The sequence below is a fragment of the Siniperca chuatsi genome, linkage group LG2, assembly GCF_020085105.1.
Source record: "Siniperca chuatsi isolate FFG_IHB_CAS linkage group LG2, ASM2008510v1, whole genome shotgun sequence".
Taxonomy (NCBI): domain Eukaryota; kingdom Metazoa; phylum Chordata; class Actinopteri; order Centrarchiformes; family Sinipercidae; genus Siniperca; species Siniperca chuatsi.
This window is the reverse complement of record NC_058043.1, coordinates 14,302,167-14,320,664: the sequence shown is the minus strand read 5'-3', so window position 1 is coordinate 14,320,664 and position 18,498 is coordinate 14,302,167. Positions and strand designations below refer to the sequence as shown.

The window sequence follows — 18,498 nt, the reverse complement described above, 5'->3', positions numbered from 1 at the left end:
CGGGAAGCAGAATCCAAATAGATTGGCAGGTGGTCTGGCCAATGAGAAGCTTCGGCCTGGCTGCAGTTATATTCTAATTGACGAATGGTAGCTCGCCCGCAGCTAGCAGGGCGGGGCTCTGATGCAGCGCGTGGTAGTTGTGTCAGAGCAACAAAAATCCAGAGGGTTTTCACACAGTCAAAAAAGGAAGAGAAGGATTTCGACAAAGGTAAGAGAAATTGGGGTTTGTCCTCTGACTGTAAGTGTTGTGTGGGTTATCTACACTTTTATCAATATAATGTTCTGCCGAAACGGATTTAGTAGCGTTCAGATATTTTCATGTCAGCTGTTTTATGTAGGCAAAGCAGTTAACGCATTGTTAATCACGGTAGCTAGCGACTAACTTAAAGGTATTGAAATTAACATGACACAAATGTTAACGTTTGTCAATAACACGGCAGCCACACGGACAAGTGTTACATCATTAAAATAGTGGGTGTTTGTGACTAGCAATCATTTTGTTCGCCGTGATTAGCTTGCTGAGTGGTGAGCCTCAAGTTCACCGCAATCCATGGCATAATGGACATCAGCGCGTGAATCGGCCGGGCAGAGTAACGTTGGCCTGAGGTAACATTCACTACATGTTCACCATTCAAAGCTGCGTTCAGACTGAGTACACACGAACGCTAGTGAAATCAGAGGAACACCGTATCTTAACACAGATAGCTCTGCAGATGTGACCCGACATGGAGACGTCAGTCCCCAGAAGCTCTCCATCCTCAGCAGCAGCAGCCGCAGTCAGACTGTGCTGCATACACTGACTGTAGCTAATACAGTGCGGCAGAGGCCAGGTTAATTCCTCCATCAGTCCCGAGACTTCACCGTGACGACGAGAAAAAAAGCCCTGTCAAACACGTGCAACTAATAATAAAATGATAAACCTAGAACGACTTTTGTGCATACTTTGTAATAAAAAAAAACACTACCGCTGAAAACGTCATAATCTTGGAAGTTATGGCCATGTTGGTATAGCTGTCATTATTTGAATGACTTATCCTCTTAAGACATGGACACTCGTGTTTCTCATTAATCTTCATTAATCTAGGAAAGTACCCGAGCAGAGCTTCACCATAGAGACAGCTTCATTGACAGGAGACCCGTCAAGATCATGCTCTCATTTTCGTTTGAGCTCTTAAAGCAGGAAGTACCCAGAGGTGTTACCTTCACCTCTTCCACTTTACACAGACAGGAAATACAAAGCAAGTTCTTTCTGGTAGGCTGCATTTTCAATTGCTGGGAAACCGCTTCTTAGTCATTCTTAGCAAAGCAGTCACCAGTCAGGGGTCATCCAAATAGGAGGGCAACTCAAGTGGCTTTTTCATCCACCATTGTACAACTAAACAAAAGTGAGCCAAAAAAAGACAAAGTGAGGCTCTGTTCCCATTACAGTGCATCAAGAGAGCATTGTTTACTGTTAAAATCACATCGCATCAAAATCCAAATCATGAGTGTGCCTGTGTATGACTGTTACCTGTGGGTACACACTAGTTGTTTGCCTTATGACAGTCTTGAACATTTTAGATGGGGCTATGGCAACATCACAACATTGTATGCCTGAGCTAATGTTTCATTTCTGTGGTTCAAAATTAAGAACTACTCTTCGCGACTTCCTGGAAGACAAACATCAGTGATTAAATAGTGTCTTGGTGACAGTTATATAGCACGGTCTCATTAATGCTATGTTTTTCAGTTGGATATTTCTGGAACGTAACATTTTGCACTGTTGCACATAACATGTTAGAATTATTCTACTTGAGCAGCTGTACAGTAAAGAGCTTGAGGCTTGACTCCCTATTTCTGGATGGGGCAGAGGAGGGAGAGGTTGGGGGAGGGTGAGGCTGAAGTGACTGTGACTGAGTCATTGGTTTAGCTAATGATGCAATTAGAGTGCCGCACTTTGCATCTCCTGATTAGATCCCCTGCTCTCATTGGCCTGCAGACAACGAAAAATGAATTTGCTTGCCTGAGTTGCTTTGGCAGATTAATTTCAAAAGGTAATAGACAATGCAAGCAATTAAGAATGCATCAAACATCAACATTATTTGTGCCATCAGCAACGAATGGATAGATTTGTCGATCACTGGCACTTCACCTAATGAGGAATCTGAATTGTAGCTCTTGGTGATTGTACAATTTGGAACCACTATAGATCAGTGATTCCTATACTTAACTTTGGAGTAAATAGACATTTAATGTCAAATTGGGCTGTAAAGGTTTAAACATTAACTCTTTCAACATATTCACTTGAACCAATGTGCATACCGTAAAACTTGCTTTGCTTCAGTTGCTGAACTCAACCTGACCGTTTGGGACAGGTGTCTATATGGGACAGGCCTTTAATTCCATTCGCACAAAAGTCTTGCCCAGCAAAGATGGGAAATACTATCAAATCGCGCATCTAGGCCAACCTCATGCACAGAGAGAGAGAGAGAACTGAACACCCAGAAGAGTCCTTTCTATCAGCTGGTCCTGACACTTACTGATCAAATACCACCCAATACTGTTCAACCTCAGACCAGCACTGCTTTCAAACCACTAATTAGTAAGTAAACCAAATTATTAAATTAACAAAAGATGCCTATCTGGAACACTGGACGAATCAAACCAAAACTCAAAACAAACTTAATTGCCATCTAGCCCTGAACCATGAATACAAATTGGTAGAGTATCTATTTACTGTCAGAGGCACAAAGCAGAGACAGATCCTGACCAAATACTGTGACTAGCCATAGAGAAAGGACAACACAACAGAGGAAAGTCTGTGGTCACTGCACGACAGGTGAGGTAGAGACAGAGATGCACTTCCTCTTAAAATGTGACAAATATAATATCAGAGTGGAATAGCCTACTTTAAAAACGTTGATTTGTTAATCCCAAACTTCACAGAACTAGATGACAGTGAAAAGCAACAGATTCTAGAAGAGGGACATGCAGCACACTTAGTTGCGCAATATGTGACTGCATGTCACAAACTGACGGACACATAATTAACACAACAACACTGAATATGACAGATAATTATCTTGACATAGCCTATCACACACACATACTCACTCACACACTATTGGTAAAATGTTGCAATGTAGGCTAATTGGGGGGTTGGTTTTGTGCCAAAAAAAAAGGCTGTACCTTCATCCTCCCCTAAACATCAGCCCTTCATCAGCACACACACACGCACAAAATTATATACATTTGGATGGTTTTGATGTTATATACTGTATTTTTTCTATGTTGTGTTATTGCTAATATTACTCTTTCTGTTGTCCAAATATTTGATCAATTTGTAGCACGGATGCTTTGGCAAAATTGTTTTTGAAACTTACATGCCAAAAAAGTAATTGAATTGAGAGAGAGACCATCAGAAAAGACCTGAGAAAAATAGCAATTGGAAAAACATTGCCTACCAAACAACCCAGCCATACGCATTAGGTACAATGAAATTTTAAACAAATATAAACGTACAATTAGGAACAAAAAAGAAAATTCTACCCACATGAAGCTTGAATATACTGAGAACGGCATTAATCAAAATCTATTCTGGGATATGTGGAACAACTTCAACACAAAGCAACCACAAGCACTACCCATCCAAAATGGTGACATGTGGAGAGCACATTTTGAAAATCTGTACAAGGACATACCGATAAATCTAATTAATTCAGATCAACGTATTATAAAAGACCAACTCCAAACATTAGAAGAAACCATTAAAGACAACCAAAACAATCTTGATTTCCCAATTACTTGGGAAGAATTGACCACAGACAAAGTCTCTCCAGCCGAAAAAAGCTTGTGGTCCGGACAGCATTAAAAATGAAATGCTCAAATGCAGCACTCCAGAGATGCAGGATGCAGTGTTGAAGTTGTTCAATATCATATTACAGTGAGAATATTTTCCTGACATCTGGTGCAAAGGGCTCATTTCCCCCATTCATAAGAGTGGGGACAAATCAGACCCTAGTAACTACGTGGCATTTGTGTCAGCAGTCTAGGTAAACTATTCTGTAGTATTCTAAATAAAATAATACTAGATTTCCTTGAAGAGCGGTATGATATTTGTTTTTATTGACTTCAAGAAAGCTCTATTTGGCATAAAGGGCTCTACTACAGACTTCTACATTGTGGTATAGGGGGCAAAATGTATGATCAGGTTAAATCAATGTATATGGAAATCAGGTGTGCTGTTAAAATTGCAGACATATACACTGAATCCTACACCCAGAGAAGAGGTGTTTGTCAGGGCAGCAAATTAAGCCTGACTTTAATTAATGTGTATAGAAATTAACTTGCTGTACAGTTGGATCAGTGTGCTGCTCCTGGCCTCTCCCTCCTAGACAGAGAGGGGAAGTCTCTGTTTTACGCTGATGACCTTGTTCTACTGTCTCCTACTGAACAAGGACTACAGCAACAGCTGGACGTAGTAGAAAAGTACTGTCAGAACTGGGCCCTGGCAGTAAATATGAAAAAAACGTTGTGATTTTTCAAAAACGCCCTAGATGTCAGGAGAACAAATACCAGTTTACCATAAATATTCATATCAACACAGTTATACCTACCTTGGTAAAACCATAACAGCATCAGGGAGTTTCAACATGGCAGTGAATGCACTAAATGAAAAAGTTTGAAGAGCTCTAAATGCAATTAAGAGAACATTTTATAATTTCCAAATTCCAATTAAAATGTGGCTTAAAATATTTGATACTGTCATCCAGCCCATTGTGCTGTATGGTAGTGAAGTATGGGGTCCACACTGTCATCATAGTTATACCCGTTGGGACAAACATCCAACAGAATCTTTACATGCACAATGCTGCAGATACATTTTACACATACACAGAAAAACACACACACATGCATGTAGATCAGAATTAGGCAGATACCTACTGATAAATAACATTCAAAAGAGAGCCTCAAATTTTTTAATCACCTTAAATCCAGCCCCCTAGACACCCTCCATTTCAAAGCCCTCCAAACCCAAGAGCTGAGCCCAGAAAAGAGTCCCCTATGTCAGTTAGTGATGACATAGGTAATAGATAAATGCCCCCCCTCAGACACACTCTGACCAGTCTCACAACAACACTGCTTTCCAAACACTCCTCAGAGTAAACCAAATTATAACGCAATGTAAAGAAACCTATCTGGAACATTGGAAATAAGAAACTAAAAGCCAAAGTAGATCAGAATGTTATCTGGCCCTAAAAACAGATTATGATTTGGCAGAATATCTCTCTACTGTCAGACATTGAAAGCAGAGACAGATCCTAACCAAATACAGGCTCAGTGACCACAAACTGGTAATCGGTAAAGAAAGACACAAAAAAACCTAGCAACCAAAAGAAAACAGAATATGTGGTCATTGTTTGACAGGTGTGGTTGAGACAGAGATGCACTTCCTCCTACAATGTACAGCATTCAATAAAATAAGAAACATTTACTTTAACAAGTTCAACTCTGTAATCTCAGATTTCAAAGAGCTAAATGAGCTCTCAAAATTAACAATACTCCTAGGAGAAGAAGACAGAAGACAGGGCGGATCTTGCTGCCCAGTATGTATCAACATGCCACAACCTGAGGGACAGTGAATGACCTAGAGACACACACATTTATACAAAGTTGCAATGTTTATGTGGTTTTCACTTACTTGTATTTTTAACTGCAAGTCAATATTTTGTATTATTATTATTATTATTATTATTATTATTATTATTATTATTATTATCTGTATATATTCTAATAGCACATTTTTTCTGTTTATATTTTTATTTCACACATGCTTTGGCACATCTGTTTCTCATGCCAATAAAGCTTAATTGAATTTCACTGAGAGCGATTCAGACTTTATGACAGCTTCAAAGGTGGGGAGTCACCAATTTAAAAAAAAAAAAATAGATTTCCCGTCTCTTGTTTACCATGCTGGTAAATCTGAATGAATAATACTTTGGTGTTTATGGTTTCTGTAAAATGAACTGAACAATTGAATTGTGGAGAATCGATTTGAGCCATTGTCCATATTGACAAAAGTTTAAACATTTTATATTTGTATGCATGATCTAAGCAGCTTAGAACTAGCTCAAGCGGCCGACCCGGTGGGCTTTAAGAGGTTTTATACTTCCAAAGAACTTCTATTAAACCACACCTGGCATCTAATTGAGACCTGCATTTATTTGTCAAAACGTGTAGCCACACCCAGCCAGTAAAAAGGACTTGGCGTTTAATTGGGGCTTGGCTTTTAATTGAAGTTTTACGGTGTTAGCATAATGAAACCGAATCACACAATCAAGTCAATATGAAATTCTGTTCCAAAGACATGAAAAAAGTAACTTTGTGAATGTTGCTGTACTATCTCAGTATTGCTGCCACAGGTATTTGAAGAGACGATGTTAGATTATATGCTTTAAACTGATCAGTATTAGCGTGTTTGTTTTCAGAAACCATTTTACCCCAGTTAATTACTCTGGGGGACTTTGTTTGCCAGAGACATGGTATGGAAAAATTGCTCTGATGGCATCTACAAATGCAAAGTACAGACTTAATTTGTGCTAGTTTTATTTTTAGAAGATAATATGACAAAGTAATTCCATAGATATTTTAGACTTTTATCTAGAACATTTTCAAATGCAAAGGTTAATGAGAAATGGTGAACTTGGCTGGCCAGAGCTACACTTATCACTCTGTTATTAGGTTGTCTGCACTGCTCTTGTATAGTGCTTTCATAAACAAAATTCTTCAGGGCTATGTTGGGACAAGCATACAAGCTTTAAATCTTAATAAATCTACATGTAAGTTTTTATGTATTGGTGATGGCCGTAACTGGATCGGTATTTGCACTGACTTCAAAAAAAGTATTGGAGTATCCTACTGATGTGACCAATACACATTAGTCACTGCTTTCTGCATTTTATTCTGGTTTGTCCTGAGGTCAGGTACAATTAAAGGAAGTAAGCAGGTTTGATTTATGATATCAAAAAGGAACCTAAACCAAAACAAGAATTACACAGCATTACACGGCCTGGTGCCCCAGTACATCAATGAGCTCCTCTGCCCCCTTTCCAACCCAAGATCTCTCAGATCCTCAGACCAGCTGCTCTTGGCTGTCCCACGTTCAAGGCTAAGGAGTAAGGGCGATGGTGCTTTTGCAGTAGCCACCCCAAAGCTTTGGAACAGTTTACCATTTGCAATTAAGTGTTCCTCCACTGTAGACACTTAAGGCTAAACTTAAGAGCCACTTGTTTTCTCAGGCCTTTGAATGCCCTTAATGGTTTTATGCATCACTTTTAGTCCTCTGTTTTAAAAATTCTCCTTTTACCAGTTTATTTTGTGTATGCGATAGGGTTTTTATGCTACCACGTTATGTGATTTTATTCTTTCATGTTAAATTATTGTACAGCACTTTGGTCAACTCTGGTTGTTTTTAAATGTGCTTTACAAATAAACTTGATTTGAAGAGTGTTACCTTACTCAGCTTGTTTGTTGTATGTACTAACTGTATTGTATTGTTTGTCTGCTTGTATGTTAGTAAATGTGAGCAAATACACAGACAAGTACACAAATACACAGTCCCATTGTGACCTGCTATTTGTCCAGCAGCAACTGTTTACTGTAGCTGAAGTTCCCTCAGTCCTGAAATAATTGGTAATCACATCATTCATATACCTTGTTGTCAAGAAAAACAGATTGTTGGGGCTTCACACACGTTTTTTGAAGCGGAAGACAATATTTGCTACTTTCCTATCCTGCTGATTGTTTATTGTAGTCACAATCACTTAATACCATCTGTATACATGTCTTATTTCTGCAGTATCTGTATTGCATAGCACTGGTTTAGAATTAAATGATTTAGATTTTTTGCAGCATATCTATGGCATAATCACTGTCTTCTATGACCTCCAGATTTGAGATCTGAGACTAGCTCAACGCTTTTCTCTTCCATGTCTTTCGATTATCTGACTGTGTATTAAGCGTAGAGTCCAAAACTTTAGCAATAACATGGCATCATCACTCTCTTCTGTGGTCAGCTTGAGGCATCAGTCAATACTGCATCTTTACACTCTAATCTACCAGGTCAGGAGCTGATCAAGGGTTGTGTGGCTTTTTGTGTTGTACAAGTAGTTACAAACTAATTCCTCAGAGCCTGTCCTTTTGTTTACTTAATGCCTGTCACTTGCTCTGTTCTCTGTGTGGTAATCCCAGTGAGATAGTGCAGAGACTGTAGTACTAAAAGCCTAATGGCCTTCTCCTCAGCAATACCCCAAGGACATCAGAGTCAACTCAATATGGGGCTGAAAGTATAACCAATAATAACTGCATGTAAACTGCTGTGTGTTGTATGTAGAGTGATAAGAATTTGCAAGCCAGTTCTGTTTTGTCTATTACTGGTGGTCTTTATTGTTTTACCTCTACAAATATAATGTAAATATATAAGCCTATAATTTGACAATAATTGCTCAAAATTTGTGTTATCAATTAGGCTAGTTATTGAAATTATACCCATCGTATCACACAGATTTTAATTACAAGTGAATAAGTGTTTCCATGTATTCTGCAACAATTAATATGACAAATACTATCCAATTTTCAACAAATATAGTTTACATCTAATTTTTGCGCGTTTCAAAAAAGGCATGGTGATTAACGAGAGCAGAGTGCTCATTCGATCTTTGCAAAAAAAAAAAAATGTTTTCACTTGATACAGGTGTGAGGTTCAGCATCTTGCATGGAAGCTTTCAAGGATCCACCTGCTGTAGAAAAAATGGAATAGTGTTAAAATATGTTACATAACTTGACCTCATCTCCTTGAGTGATTACTCTTGGGAAAGTAGTGATTAGCAATAAATCAGGAGAGGCACTGATAAAGCAGTGTTTTAGATGCCTGCATCATTCTGCACCAAGCATTACAGCGGGCAAGCTCCACTGGTTTAAACTAGACACACCGTGAAGAGAAAAATATCCCTATCTATGTTAGTTGAGAAAGAAATCACTTCTCGTATATTGTTAAAAATGTCACAGGATGCATGTGCCTGTAAGAACTTGTAACTCACTGGTCTACAGCTCCTCCTCTCTGCCCTGATTCACCAGTTCATTTTGACTTGGACTACACAATACAACTGTGCAGTGGACACCTAAACTAACTAATGTACTCCTACATTAAAATGAGTAAAGCCAAACCAGTTTAGAGTCTGTAATTTTTGACAGTGAATAGCTTTGAATTATGAAAATATAACCTGTCTCACAATTTACCTTTGATAGTTTACTAGGGTGTTTTATGGCCTATAGTGTCCCATAGTTTTTTTTTATATCTACGAAGAAAGTAGTGTCACTGTTGAACTGTTGGTGGTAGAAAGATTTGGACAGCATTTGAATAGCTTCTCTTCATCCCTTGCATAAACAAAATAATGGAGTTTAAATGCAATTTAGCCAACTAACCAGTTTTAGAGGCGTGGTTCACCTGAGAAATGTCAGAACAGACTAAAGGCAAAGCCACAATTTTTTGAAGGCCTAGTTTGCATCACTTGCTGAAGCTATCTGATGCTTGCTGTCATTGTGTATATCAATGATTGAAATTCTTTCTTCTGTTACAGCAGGTGAGCACAGTGAGCTACAATTATCAAGGTATCTTAAATGGGTCAGGCTTTATATAGCTGATGCCTTAATCTGCCCCTGATAAAGATCCTGCAGATTGGTTTGGACCATTTCAATTGGTGTTCATTATCTTTCTGTAAACACTATGAGCATGAACAGGCATAGTTGAGTGTAGAGGAAGGAAGGATGGATGTTGCCGTACATTGTTGTGAAATGACATTTTGGTACATTTTTGGGGCCTCAACCCCTACCCTGCAGTGACAGCTGGAAGGTATGGGTTAAAGTTAATGGCCTGATTGTTTCTTAAACTTCCCAGCTGGTATTGAGGAGGGCAAACACTCAAGCACCTGGCACGATCACAGGAGCATCACCCTTCCCTAATGCAGCTGTCTGGCAAAGCACCAGAGTTTTCCATGCAGACTACAGTCTACCGCACTAGACATACATAGCACGGAGCCAACTCTTAAAATATTCCGTATGAACATGGAGTCATAGATGAGACATTTTGGAAGGAAGTATTTGGGAGTGTGTTTACGGTGGTCTGTGGAACAATGGAAACAGTGGATTTTGTAGTAGTGTTCATGGTCATGTGCATTTTTTCTGTTTGCCCCCAGTTGCAGATGGTGCAAAATCAGCAAAGTGATCCAGCATCATTGTATCCATTTCATAAAAGGCAACATGAAATGCTTTAGATGTATTACTGTTTGGGAGGACTGAATGAAACTTTTAGGAACGTGTAGTTATTATTGTGGGTGAAGATCTCTTGCTGTGGCCCTATCAGACTGTCTTGCAGAGACCCTGCCATGCTTGGTATCATGATGAGAAGAGCGATTTGTGGAGCCATGGTCTGGCTGGAAGCAGAAGTTGGAGATGCCGTGACTGGGCTTGAGCTCATAGAGAAAGGCCAGGGACAGTGGTGCGCAACAGTGAAGCTGTAGCTGTCCCCTCAGGCTCTGGGCAACACACACAAACGCACACAGAGAATGAGGCAAATCCATTAATACAAATCTGGAGGAAGGAAACTGATCTGAACACCACACTGACATCAAACATAAACTAAAGGGATAGATCAGATCTAAGAATATTATTTTTTGGAAGTAGAAGTACTTAGAAATCACTTGCCACAAGCTAGGCAGAGAATGATAACTGTGTATTTTTTCGTTACCATCAATATATATTTTTCAATTTTGCTGAAAATGTTTGCAAACAACCAGTAATAATAAATAACTGATAAATAACTGTTTTCTTGGCTGGCTGTGTCTACTTATGTAGGTTCAGATTGGCTGTACTCCTAATGAAAACAAAATATATAAACTGTGCTACACCTTTCAATTCTCTTGCCTGAGCACGAACTCATCTATACACTGATAAAATACTGCTAAATATTTCCTTGGCCCAGACTAGTCAGAAACACATGATGGGATGTTGGCTGTGTTCCACTCGAAGGCGTCATCTCTGAGACCCACTACCTGCAGCCAATAAAGTTTTAGCCAGTTTCAATGGAAACCACAAATCTCCATGAAGGTGTGTCTTGTCATTGAATTTAAAATGAACACACATGCTTCTTGCTTGCTTTCCTCTGGCCCACCCTTCTTCTCTTTCACCATTTACAGCTCACTCTGATTCACTGAATGCATGCTTACTCAAATGCTGACAGCGCAAAGGCAGGTGGGTGTGTGTGTGTGTAGAGGAAAGAGGGAGGGGCATTTCCTTTAATCCATCTCCTCAGCTCAGTGACTCTCACACATTTATTCTGTCTCTTCTCTCAGTCTCTTTCTTTCTCTCTGTTCCCCTTCCCTGTTCTGTCTGTCTTGTGTCACTTTTTTTTCTGTATTTCTGTCTTTCTCATGTCAGACATACATGCTCATCTCACTCAGACACATAATCGTTGTCTCACAGGATCTCACATTTACCAGTCTTGTATCATTCCTCCTCCCTCTCCTCTCTGTTTTCCTGCTCAATCTCTTGGATTTTGGCTGCTGCTCCTCCATCACAGCTCCTGTATTCTGCATTTACTGCATTTCTACTCACTGCGTCAGGAATCAGCAGCAGACTGAGGTGGGTGTTTTAAGAGCATCATTGCTAGGTCTAAGGCTACATGTCGTTGGCATCTCTCTCTCTCTTTTCCTCTCTCTCACCCCTCTCTCCCTGCCTCTTCTCACTTCGCTCTGTCAGTGAGAGTCGATGATCGTGCTTGTCTGTTCACACACTATGCTAGTGAGGTAGCATATCTATCTCTCTAGATCTCTCTGACTGTCTCAGAGCTGTGAGTACAGTTGATAGTGCTGCTGCCACTGCTGCATTGAAAACCGTCTTTGCATACATTATTATACTGGCATGTATTTTGCTCGCTCTCTCTCTTCTGTCTCTACTCCATTACTCTCCTCAGTCTGAATGTCTGTCATGTTTTATGCATGCTCTGTCCTTTTGATTTCTTGCCAGATACTTGGCCAAGCTGTAAGATTTATAAAGAACTGCCTTAAAATAGCCAGGGCAAAAGACAAAACACACATGCACACACATGCGCATTTACACAGGAGGTTTGATTTCTTTTCACCTTGCCTGCCCCACTGCTGCTGCGTGCTGCTGCAGTTCCATCTGTTGCAGTTACCACAGCCAGCAACACCCAGAAGCCAGGCTGTAACTGTTCTCCCAATGTTGTGATGTGTGTTGCTGAGAGGTTGTGATAGTCATCTGTGCCTGGCCGAATGTGTTACCGTGTCATTTAAATGTGTGTAGGTGTTCATGCTGAGGCTGATTGTTGCGGGCCATTTGTGCGTGTGTGCACTCTTGTATACAGTATGTGTGCTTGTTTGCCCATGGGCTCTGCTCCAAGAAGAAAGCACAGGAGAGGCAGGCTGCAGGGGTTCAGTTTGGTGCAGTAAGCTGTTGAATGCTCTGTAACGAGCAGAAAAGGGCAGATTCATGTGCCGGCGTGTCCTTTCACTGATATTGAAGAAAGCATGGCTTTTTCTTAAATGTCTGCAAAGAATTTGTCCTTGAGTAACAAAGTTAGATTGTTGTTGTTAATACTAACATGTAACATATTTTCAACTAATGGGCTCATGATGAGACAGGTGTTAGTATGACAATGCTAGAGCAGTAATAATGTTTTGCATTATTATGTATTTGTTGTCTTGTATTTTAAGGAAAGGCACGGACAAGGCCCTACAAACAATACTACTAACAAAATGTCTTCAAAGAAATCCTAGTGACACCCTGTGACAACAGGAAAGGCAGATTCATCTGGAATTTGCAGAAGTGCTTTGGTTAAGTGTCATGCCTAATGCTTGTTATGCTAGAAACAAAGGAGACAGTACTTCTCTGATGATAATGCAATTATGCTGGATCTGCTGATTTTTAAAGTGAACCGTAGACACATTTTAGAAGACACAAGTAATTCCTGTGAGGGTTGTATGCTTATGGAAAATGGCCATCTTGAGCATACAAACTAGCTGCAACCAAGTGCTGCTGCATTAATAAAGAGCTCAACATATGATTCATTACAAAATAAATCGCACACAGTCTAAGGGTAAATGTGAGCACATAATACATGACACAAACATCTTTCTTATATCATCCAGTATTCTGGGTGATACATTGATAGATATTGATGATATGATGTGAAACTAGAAATTTTGTCTGCATTTTGTCTTTGATTGTTATCAGATGTACCATATTGTGGTTTTGTGGCCCAGTTGACTTCGGTTAGGAAATGGCTCCATTGCTAATTCTAACAACATTAGCAAAACTGCTTCTTAAACTGCAATGTCTTGCTTGTATTTATACATGTTAAATACACAAGACATAATTTTTTAAAGGTTGTTTTGAAGGCACTTTGGACAGAGCTCAGCTAACACCTTGTCTACCACACAGTAAAGCAGCACATTTGCAGCAAGTTATCCGTCAGTATCTACACTGAATCTATTCATCCATAGTAGGGCTGAGGCTAACAATTATTTTCATCATCGATTTATCTAACAATTATGTTCCGCAATTTTAACATTTTGTTTAAAAAATGATAAATTGATTATCAAAATTTTTGCAGATTCATTTTCTGTTGATTGAATACTTGATTAATTGACTAATTGTTGTTGACTTGAAGCATACAAAGTCACTTTGGGCGGGTTACTTACATAATGCGTAGTGAAGTGAAAGTCATTATGAAGCCAGTATAGACAGCTATGTTGGTTAAAGTGAATGTGTATCTGTTTCACATTTTCACGTTTGACATTTCACTCAGCCCTATCACTAATGTAGGTCCTGACTCGCTGCAGTTTCTACAGCTTGGTCTGCTGGATGCTTCAGTGGGGGTGTTTCCTAAACTGAGCTCAGTAATCATTCTGCAGTTGAGATTTAGCGACCTGTCTAGCTTCATTAGCCCTGTTTTGGAGCTCCCAAGGAGCCTCACACTCACACAAAAACACACACATTCCCGCACACACACAGGAACTCAGTGACTTTAACACACATTTGTTCAGCAGGTGTGTTATTCTCCCATTTAGTTTCCAAAATGTTCAACATTTTTGCTTAAGAAATTACAGAAGATTGTATTAGGCTCTTGGTAAGGGCTGAACTGGGTTTTCGAATCATGATTTGAAAGAGTGCAGTTTTCTGAACACAATTCAATTATAAGTTACAATATTAGGCCCTGAAAACATATTTTCTCATCAGCTTTCCATTCAAAAGTGTCTGAAATGAACACACAGTTAGACTACATCCAGACAGCTTTTGTTTTTAGCTTGTAACACTTCACTATTAGCCGAGCTAGCTCGCTGTGCTTGTGTTAACATAACACCGGTGGATCAGACTGCAGACAGAGCAGATTAAAATATCACTTTCTACATGTTCACATGTTAATGCTTGTTGAAGAGGTGTATTGATGAAGTATTGGCTTTTTACTTGCGAAGGTTTTATTGCACTTAAGGAGCGTAGTTGTCGTCAACTCGAGTAAGCTCCATTGCCTCGCTGCTGTTCTGACAGCTGTCTGTTTGTTTGTGTGTGTACTCAGCCCTAACGCAGAGAGAGGCTGCAGCCTGATAATAAATTACATTACAAATTATTACATGTTTTTTGACAGCGGGGTTTCTTTAGTTTATTAATATGATTTCAACACGTATTTGTTGTTCACAATGTCGCATTATCGGGGGGGGAAATAGGGTGCGTCCCCTGGACGCATCAATAGTGAGTTTACTGCATCCTTTCGGATTTGAATGTGTCAAAGACGCAGGACGCATACCTTGCAACATCATTGCCTAGGAGGAAAATTATAACAGCTTTGAGCCTGGCTCAAATTCTCGGCCATCACCGCTGGTTGATGCGAAATGCGTTCTGGTATACATGTCCACACAAGTCAGCTCCCAAAGTATCCTCAATAAAATGGGTGGAGTAAGAACCTTTCCGGTCATTAGGAATTGTACTTGGCTAGATGCGGAATTTGAGAACAAGAGACAAAGCAGATTGAGAAGGCCTTGACTCTCCTTGACTCTACTTGCCTCTCAAGATCTCGCTTTCCTGCTATTGTGGTATTTGTTGTTTCATGGCCTAGGCCTAAACAGCTGCTGATTTAAAGTTAATCTCCCTTAGGGTTGTCTTAAGACATTTTGAATGGGTAGTGATGTTAGATTCATGAACCATTAGTGGCCAGTCCTGATCACTGTAATGCCCTTACTCTGTGACAGGTAGCCTATTGTATGTCTTTGGAACTTTAATAAATCACTATAATGGAGAAAACCCCCAGAAATATTCCTACGCAATGCTGGATAATGTGTTTGTTGGCTAACAAAGACCTCAACGTACAGCCTTAAGTGTTATTATAATGGCTGTTTGCTTTGAAATGTCTGCTGCTAAGTTTTCTTAGTGGAGTCCTCTTAGTGGTACCACCGCCAGGAAAAATGTATTGGAGGATAAAAGTTTGTCACCTGACTGGTTTGAAAATGAGAACCCTGAGTAGGGCAGTGATTCAATCATATCATTTGTTATTGGTGTAATTGTATTGTAGTAACAGGGTTCACATTTCTCATGTCTAAATTACTTTTGACCAATATCTTAGAATGAGATTGCAAATGTTTTGTTCTAGTACTATAATTGGTTAAAAAAATGAATAGGAGTGTACTTTACAATATGATAGCAATTTTTACAATTCCAACCTAAAATAGAATACTTTTTCAACCCTGATGAAGGCAAGGTGAATGTGAATCTTAATTTTATCCATATCATCCCTCCTACTTTGGCGCCAGTGTTAAGAACTCTCTATAAGAAAGTATGTGTTCAGCTGTGTTAATTTTTAGCTCTATGGAGTCTAGTCTCATAAGTCAAACTGTGCTAACTGCAAATTCCATTTTATTTTTTGTATTTATTTTCCAAACCATAGTGGCTTTTTTAAAAGTTTTAGATTTTTTTTCTGTGTAAAATGTGTCCTGCATAAAAAAAAAAGGTCTTTTAGTTTTTCTCCACTGCCCCTCACCAGACCTCATCACCTCACAGCCAATGAAAAATGTCCCAACTGCAAATATTTTAATGGTTTTCTGTTTTTGCCAAACATTAGAACATATTGCTTTGATTAACCACCACAACGCAAACATACAATGTATTAGAATTTCTGTCATGCATTTTGTCTTTTGTGATCAATTTAGCCACTAGATGACGGTCTAAAAACATTGCTTCACTCATGTAAAATAGTGCCTCTGCTCTTTTCCTTTTGAAGGTTTTTTTTCTTAAAGGTGTACTGAATTCTGATTTTGGAGGAGGCCGCCTCCGCTATAAAGCAAGAAAATCTTCACATGGAAGTAAGGAAGAGGGAGCTTCTGTCTGCATGTAGCCTCCTACTTAGCACTGACCACAAACATTACATGCTAAAGGTCCTGAATAGCACAGCACACATTTTCACACATACAAGCTTAGATCATGCAGGTCAGTGTTGACTTACAGTGGGGCTGATCCCTGATCTTACACAGATTCAATGCAATCATCATGATTTATGGTGCCATGTTAATTTTTTCAGGGCTTCTGTTTAAGTAAGTAAGCGTGTGTGTCAGTGGTGATTTGTGAGTGTAGATGTTATTGACAAAGACCAAACCATGTTAATCATGATACACTGCAACACTGTACAGACACCCCGAGTGAATTACGGAAACAATATTGCAGGTGTGAATAACGAGTTAGCGCTGACTGTGGTTGACGTGTGTCTGTGACTTATGAGACATCTTTCTGGTTGTGATGGCTGAGTTATTGGGGCCATATCTGTATTTGCTGCAAATACTTAAGATTGATTAGAATGCCTCAGTCTGAAGCCTGGGTACTGTGTGGGATTTTTCTGTGCTGATTTTTAACTGCTACATTAGTAAAGCTCCACCACTGTATTGCAGGTTTAGCATACTAATCACTGACTTGCACCCAAAATGTGCTAACTGTTTATTTTAGGCTAACATGATGCACCTTAGGCTTACTCAATTTGGTTCAGTTTGGTGTGATGTGCACAAATGAGTGTTGTGTGTGTGTGTGTGTGTGTGTTCTGTGTCCCAGTCTTTGGGACATAGGGGAAGTGTTAAGATAACACACGCCTTAGATGGTGTCACTGCCCGTTAATTTTTCCGTATGTGCATCCCTCACACACACTCAGGCTCTGTCTTTTCTGCTCCAGGGTCCTCCAGTTGGCCACAGCACATGGGGGCTGACTAAAAAAGGCTACAGCCTATCTCCATTAGGTAGCTTCAAAAGAGACAGAGTAAATGGTTCAGGAAAATGGGCTGAGAGGAATCTAAGGCTGTTTAATTCTGCTCACACATGACAAGGATGACATGAGTAGGCGCAAATCTTAAGTAATAAGATCAGTTACACATTAACAAAGTTGCACTGTTAATATAAACACATTCTGAAAACAAATAAATGAAATCACATCCCTCTGTTGGAGTTTTGTCAGTCTCTGTGTGTGTCTGTGCTGCAGTGAGAGCAGAGAACTGGCTGACCTGGCACATAGCTCTCAGACAAAAAAGTGGGAGAGGGTGAAAATAGATTGATGGAAAGAGAAAAGAGCACTAGTAAAGGAGACAAACCTGCCAATAGGCATATTTACTACTTATTTGTTGGTACTTGTCATGTTGAATGTACCCATTAGAAGATTGCCTGCAAGGTCAGGGTGGATTATGTACTTGATTTTTATTTCAATGTCTTTGGGTGATAATTTCATGTTATTATTTACCATGTCTTCAAACAAACATACTGTGCCAAAACTTTTGGAAGGTCTTATGAACTATGACAGCTCACTGGAGGGATTGGGTAAATAAGACAACGTAAGTGCAGTGAAAAAAGGAGGCCGAGTAAATCTGTAGCTGACATGAAACACTGACATGCATCCTCATAGTCAGCTAGCAGTCACGTACGTCACCTTTGTGATAAGTAAGCTAGTAGGGATAGCCATCGCTATAGCTACGTAGCACTAGCTCTTTAGGGCAACATTATAGCCACTTTCAAACTGAAATGCTCCCATGACGATCAGCTCTTGGTGTGACAGTGATTTAAGTCTGAACGCTCTTCTGCTGTGTAATAGTTTGACAATGACACAAAGCTTTTGGGCAGATTTTCACTTTCAATTCCTTTCAGTCTTAGTGTAATTACTATAGTATTTCTTTTTATTTCGTACACTGTGCTTGGCATACAGAAAAGGTTCACTTATAGAGCAGTCTATATTCTTTGAGGCGTCAGTTTAAAAGGTGCTGGCAACACTATTTAGTTCCCGTCTGACTCCTTATCCGTATCCGCATACTTGGTTAATATCTACAGCATTCACGGTGAATGTGTGACTGTTGCTACAGCTTTTGTAGATGCATTGACATGGCAAATAACCTCATCCCAGAAGTGTGATTTAGTCTAACTGATGTC

General features: G+C 39.5%; 1 protein-coding gene across 4 annotated transcripts in view; it reads left to right on the top strand.

The window, feature by feature from the left end:
• Nucleotides 1-91: 91 nt before the first annotated feature.
• The window catches only part of kcnab2a (potassium voltage-gated channel subfamily A regulatory beta subunit 2a), an 87,216-nt gene continuing 68,809 nt past the window's right edge, over nucleotides 92-18,498 (top strand). For 2 of the 4 annotated variants that reach the window (XM_044176175.1, XM_044176155.1), the window contains exon 1: nucleotides 92-208. The gene's annotated coding sequence lies outside the window, so the exon portion shown is untranslated. Of the gene's footprint in view, nucleotides 209-11,376; nucleotides 11,677-18,498 lie in introns of those variants that run through there. The other 2 variants (XM_044176149.1, XM_044176165.1) reach the window with 2 other exon arrangements.